The sequence below is a fragment of the Homarus americanus genome, unplaced genomic scaffold (assembly GCF_018991925.1).
Source record: "Homarus americanus isolate GMGI-L3 unplaced genomic scaffold, GMGI_Hamer_2.0 scaffold40248, whole genome shotgun sequence".
In the NCBI taxonomy this organism is placed as follows: Eukaryota; Metazoa; Arthropoda; class Malacostraca; order Decapoda; family Nephropidae; genus Homarus; species Homarus americanus.
The window spans coordinates 9,234,790-9,241,865 of record NW_024712526.1 but is presented as its reverse complement, the minus strand read 5'-3'; the positions used below and the strand labels follow the sequence as shown (position 1 = coordinate 9,241,865).

Genomic DNA, 7,076 nt, shown 5'->3' with positions numbered 1-7,076 from the left:
GTCAACCATGCAAGCGAGGTCAACCATGCAACAAGCGAGGTCAACCATGCGACAAGGAAGTCAAGTATTAGGTAAAGTCATATTACATACAGAAGATAAAAGCAAACTCATGTCATGCAACTAACGAACACCGTCATGTACCAGGAAGAGAGAGAGAGAGAGAGAGAGAGAGAGAGAGAGAGAGAGGTGCAAAACAAAACAAAAACAACAACTATGTCATGCAGTCACTGAGTAGAGTCATCGTGATGTTGCATTTATCACAGCACAGTCATATTGCACAAAATCCCCCACCCTTCCCCCTCTGGAAAGAACTCCGGGTTATGCAGGAAGTAAAAAGAGTGTGTTATTGTCCATGGTTATCACGCATAGGGAGGTAAAGGGTGTGCCATGCAATCGGAAACCTTGTTATCCATCAGAAGGGGTGGCGCCACACACACACACACACACACACACACACACACACACACACACACACACACCAGGAGGAGTGACGTGGTGAATAGAGTGTGGTAGAACATCGAGGCCTTGACACTATTGATCACACACTACCCACTCCACCCACTTCCACCCACCCACCTCCGCCCATTCGCCCGCCCGGGATCTGACTGTCACGTGTGGGTGGGAGAGGTTGGGTGTAGGTGGTGGGTGGGTGGGTGGGAGAGGTAGGGTGTAGGTGGTGGGTGGGTGGGTGGGAGAGGTAGGGTGTAGGTGATGGGTGGGTGGGTGGGAGAGGTTGGGTGTTGGTGGTGGGTATTGGTTAAGGGAGGGGGGTGTAGGTGTGAGTTTGTTTGGGTGTGGATGTAAGTGTGGGTTTAAGGATGTGGATAGTAGCGCAAGTATGGATGTAACGTGTGGATAGTACCTCAGATGTGGATGTAACGTGTGGATAAGTTCCTCAGATGTGGATGTAACGTGTGGATAAGTTCCTCAGATGTGGATGTGTGTGGATAGTACCTCAGATGTAGATGTAACGTATGATAGTACCTCAGATGTGGATGTAACGTGTGGATAGTCCTCAGATGTGGATGGAAGGTAAATCGACAGGGGACAGTAAATTTTTCAAGGCTTAGCTACTTTACAAAACAATTTCCTCACACCTGAATCGCAAAGTATATTATTTATGTACAACACAATCGCAACTCGGTAAACAAAACAATTGCTATCACACGAGGAGCGTTAATGTTTATGTAGACTTGTGTGTGAATCAATAGGTGGATTAACACACGTACACACACACACACACACACACACACACACACACACGAGTACATATATCGCTAAAAGATCTCATTTAAGGTCAGTAATTAGTCTTTTAGTTCATTATTATTCAGACCAATGGTTCCCTTGATCATGGATGTGGGAGGGCGAGGGATAAGGAGTATTTATTTACCATTACAATACCGAGTTATGGCCCATTAGACTTCATTAGACTTTATTGGACTTCAATAGACTTCATTGGACTTCATTGGACTTCATTGGACTTCATTGTGGGTTAGGTGGTGGAAGACTTGACCACATTTACTACAAGAGATATCACGTACGTCGTCCATTACTACAAGAGTTATCACGTACACTAAAGGGACAGGCAAGCCACGGACGAAATAATACTGACATCACGACACGCACGATTTCTCTCTCTCTCTCTCTCTCTCTCTCTCTCTCCCTCGAATGTCTTGAAGCATAATATCACAAACTGGGTTCCTAGCTCACGTCAAGACAGTCCTGGAAGCTTCACAGAGCCACCTTGAACACACACACACACACACGCAGGGTCAGCTATCAATTTCAAACCAAGTCCACCCGGACCAACCAAGTTATGTCCCCACGACCGTCTGTGAGTGACTGATAAAAGATACGTTTCTTTTATTTTCTTTGTCTCTCTCTCTCTTTCTCTCTCTTTCTCTCTCTAAATAGAATAAGCAAATAACATTCAGGCCGTTGTTGTACACAGAAATATTGTCATACTCTGCAAGTGATCATAAAACAACCTAACCAAACCTAACCTAACTTAAACTAAACTAAACTAAACTGACCTAACCTATACACTATCCGACCTCGGGGGGGCAGTGGTGGAGTGGCCTGACTGGCTTAGGTGGGTCATTTCCTTGCATGTGGTGCTGGTAAGCCGGTTCGATCCCCGCAGTGTTATATTTATGGCTTCGTTAGCTGATTTATATGAACCCAGTCTTTCCTCTCTCTCTCTCTCTCTCTCTCTCTCTCTCTCTCTCTCTCTCTCTCTCTCTCGTAGCCGTCGTTACACCTTCATCATCAGAGTGTACCAGCACGCAACCTGACCTGCTGTTATAATGCTGTTCCGTTTCCTGCTGTGCTATACCGTACGCGAGGGTGCTGTACCGACATCCCTAAAGTGTGTTGTGCTGTGCTGTACTGTGCTGTGTCGTATTGTGTCGTGCTCTGACGTACTGTGTCGTGCTGTGTCGTGCTGTCCACTCATTATATCGGTCCTAATATTTAGATACGGTGACACCTGCCACTAACTCCCACCTAGTGTAGTGGCTCTTCTCCCCCCCACCCCACCTAGTGTAGTGGTGTAGAGTGGGTGGGGGGGAAATAGCCACTTTGATTATAGATTTACATAAAATATTAATAATAACAAAAATAAAATCAATAATAATAACAACAACAACCAGAGCGTGTAGTGTTGTTGTTGAAAACTGTGTGGATAATATTCTGAAGTAAAGTGAAGGCAAATATTTGAGTATTGGAACATGATGGTTAAAGTTTAGCAATGTACCCTGAGAAATATCGGACCAGGTGTCAATAATCCTCCACCCTCCAGCCTGTGCTATATTGGTATATTGTTTTTTATTCTCTCTATATTAAGCTTTATAAATAATGTGATTTTGGTTAATATGGTCTCTGTAAATAACGTGATTTGGTAATATGTGATTTTTTCAGATTTATAAATAAAGGGATTTTTATTTTTTTTGATAGGTGTAAATAACGTGATTTTATTTGGATCTATGTGTGTAAATAACCAGGTTTTTTGTTTTAACATACTGGTGTGTAAATAACCAGACTTTTATATCACGGTGTGTAAATAACATGACTATTTATATCGAAGCGTAGGTAGAGGAAGAGGAGGGATGGAGGAGGTTTGAGAGATAATGGTGTGAGGGTGTTGAGGAGAAGAGGGTGGATGGAAGGAAATTAGCCCCGAACCCCCTCCCCCCTTTTTAAAAATAGCCCCCTTCAAAAAATAGCCACTTAAAAAAAATAGCCTCATCAAAATATAGCCACGGAAAAAAATTAAAGATATTATTTTATTTATCCAAAAAAAAAATAATAAATAAATATTATTATTATATATATATATATATATATATATATATATATATATATATATATATATATATATATATATATATATATATATATATATATATATATATATTTATATAACAGTACAGTAACCATAGAATTGTCATCATTATTTTGTGTGCAGTAAAAGATACCCGAGAAAATTAAACCCACTAAAAACATTAATGATTTACGAGAATAATTAAAATGTTATGAGTAATTTTTATTATTATTATTATTATTTTTATTTTGAGTCGTGATATTAACAGCCTCATTAGTCACGACACCCGAGGAAGCAGGTCACGGTACTCTTTACTAATTATATCAATAATTAGCTCATCATGGAACTGATTTGTATTACCTAATTTTGTTGTGGTTGAATGTGGGTGTGCCAAGTCCGTAGACTTGCTAGTAATAGGTTGCTGTTTACTTTGCCTTTCATCTAATTATATATCTAACTAAAACTAATTGACTAACTAACTAACTAAAACTAACAAACTAACTAACTAACTAACTATGACTTGTATAATATTTAATCCCCATAAATTAATTAGTAAGTTTAAGATGTACTGAAGTAAGTAAGGTTGCTAAGTGCTAAATTAAATGGAAGGAAGGAAGATAGGAACAAGGAAAGAAAGAGAGAAGAGAATAAAGAAATGAAAGGAAGAAGGAAAGGAAATTGAATGGAAAAAGAAGGAAGCAAAGAAAGAAACGAGAAAGAAATTCCGAAAAACAAATTATCTCCTCACACTCAACCCCCCACGGAATATAATCAATACGTACTTTTCAAGTCGTATTTTGGCGCAGATTCAAGACAGATTACATATATATATATATATATATATATATATATATATATATATATATATATATATATATATATATATATATATATATATATGTATATATATATATATATATTGATAAAATAACACAGGAGAAAGGGAAATAATGGAGAACCTTAGCTTTCGTCTTTATTCAAGACATCTTCAGAGGCAACTGAATTACAAAGACTGAGAGAGCTTATGTACACAGTGTGACCTTACAAAACATGAGGTCGGGTAAAAAAATATGATTAGTGGATGTCATATTTTTTTACCCGGCACCAACTGGTACTTGGAATATATATATATATATATATATATATATATATATATATATATATATATATATATATATATATATATATATATATATGTAGCTTGAGTAATTTGCGATACTAATTAAACAACTATATGGGTAGTTCTGTCCGGCTAAAATTCAATTGAAAAAGTTTAATGGGTATTTTGTTGAAATGGAATTTTTGGCGGGGATTCAATGCAGATTACGTCACAAACGACGGATATTAGATTAGCTGTGCTTTAACGTCTCTCCCTCTCTCTCTCTTTCTCTCTCTCCAATAAATTTTAATGTCAGCTACTCAGTTTAGCGGAAGTAAATAAATAAAACTGTTTACTTTAGCAATAACATATCAATGGCTGCTATTTTCAGCGTAAGTTTATAAATTGCTAAAAGTGTTAACTTTACCGGAAACTAACCAAGTAAAACTCCCCACTTTAATGGCAGTAAATCAGTAAACTGCTCACTTTAGCGGATATAAATCGGGAAAATTGCTGACTTTAGCGGAAATTAATTAATAAAACTGCTAACCTTAAATGCGGCCGGATGGATAAATTGCTCGCCTCCTGTTGTAAGGATACCCGGTTCGCGCATGGGGACTCTCAGTCAACCCAACTGTGAAAAGGCACCTAACTTTACTTTGGGAAATGCTTACGGTCGAGTGCAGTGCCCCTCTTGACGTGCTAGTGTACTGAACGTTTAATATTTCCTGCGCTGTATCCCCATTCGCCCAAGTAGGACTCATTTTTTCGTTCAGTGTGCGTCTGTGTGTGTGTGTGTGTGTGTGTGTGTGTGTGTGTGTGTGTGTGTGTGGTGTGTGTGTGTGTGTGTGTGTGTGTTAGGTTAAGTTAGGTTAGGAGTTTTTTTAGGGAATAAACAGGTAATTTAAAACCTTCCTCGACACTGGTTGGTTAAATCGAGAGGTTTAGTACCAGGAAACAGTAATGGTCATGTGTGTGTGTATCTATGTAAGTGGTTCTGTAAAGGTTAGTTATGGTGCTCCTAACCCATTAACTACCGCGCCACAACAATGTTCAAGGGGCCACTGTAGAGTAAGAGTTCACACACACACACACACACACACACACACACACACACACACACTGGCTAGCATAACTAACTCACCTTGCAAACAGCTAATATCAACTCAACTCACTTTAACAAATACATCCTGCGTCACACTTAACTGACACTACAAACACTTAACCTGACCTAACCTAACCTAACCTGACCTAACCTAACCTGACCTGACCTGACCTGACCTAACCTGACCTAACCTAACCTAACCTAACCTGACCTGACCTAACCTAACCTGACCTAACCTAACCTGACCCCTAACTAGCTTTGTTTAGCTAACCTAACCTAACCTGACTAACCTGACCTAACCTAACCTGACCTAACCTGACCTAACCCTAACCTAACAAAGCCTAACCTGACCTAACCTGACCTAACACAGCCTAACCCCTAACCTGACCTGACCTAACCTAACCTGACCTGACCTGACACAGCCTGACCTAACCTAACCTGACCTAACCTGACCTGACCTAACCTAACCTGACCTAACCTAACCTGACCTGACCTGACCTAACCTGACCTAACCTAACCTAACATGGACTCCTCCCCTTAAGTGTTTAGTGATAAATAGAATGTTTTTACATAAGGTGCATTTCTAAGTGACACCTTATTATTAACACTTAAATGGCACTTAAAACACCTTTTAACTTACCCAGTTAGCAGGTATAAGGGTGTAGCTACTCCGTCACCACACACAAACAGACAGACAAACTAACTCTCGGCTTCATTGTTGTCCTTGCGAGGGTGGTGTACTGTGTGGCCGTCCGTCCGTCCGTCCGTCCGTCTGTCTGTTTCTTCTTGCCAGTTGTTGTTCCTTCTAAGATTTCTATTAAAAACACAACATATGATTTTTTTTATTTATGTCTTAGTTATTAATGGAAAGTAATTATGCAGGTGTTATGTTTGTTGTTAGTACTTGTGCAGGTGTTGTGTTTGTTGTTAGTACTTGTGCAGGTGTTGTGTTCGTTGTTAGTACTTGTGCAGGTGTTGTGTTCGTTGTTAGTGCTTGTGCAGGTGTTGTGTTCGTTGTTAGTACTTGTGCAGGTGTTGTGTTCGTTGTTAGTGCTTGTGCAAGTGTTGTGTTTGTTATTAGTACTTGTGCAGGTGTTGTGTTCGTTGTTAGTACTTGTGCAGGTGTTGTGTTCGTTGTTAGTACTTGTGCAGGTGTTGTGTTTGTTATTAGTACTTGTGCAGGTGTTGTGTTCGTTGTTAGTGCTTGTGCAGATGTTGTGTTTGTTATTAGTACTTGTGCAGGTGTTGTGTTCGTTGTTAGTGCTTGTGCAGGTGTTGTGTTTGTTGTTAGTACTTGTGCAGGTGTGTTCATTGTTAGTACTTGTGCAGGTATTGTGTTTGTTATTAGTACTTGTGCAGGTGTTGTGTTCGTTGTTAAAAGATACTTGTGCAGGTGTTGTGTTCGTTGTTGGAGTACTTGTGCAAGTGTTGTGTTTGTTATTAAATGCCTTTGAATCATTGTGTTTTGTTATTAGTACTTGTGCAGGTGTTGTGTTCGTTGTTAGTGCTTGTGCAAGTGTTGTGTTTTCATTATTAGTACTTGTGCAGGT

The 7,076-nt window shown here is 39.4% G+C and overlaps 1 protein-coding gene across 1 annotated transcript in view; it reads right to left on the bottom strand.

Moving 5' to 3' along the window:
* Positions 1 to 6,416, bottom strand: part of LOC121862273 (protein artichoke-like) — a 30,568-nt gene extending 24,152 nt beyond the window's left edge. Inside the window, exon 1 of the mRNA XM_042360393.1 lies at positions 6,167 to 6,416. The gene's annotated coding sequence lies outside the window, so the exon portion shown is untranslated. The remainder of the gene's footprint in view (positions 1 to 6,166) is intronic.
* Positions 6,417 to 7,076: the final 660 nt, after the last annotated feature.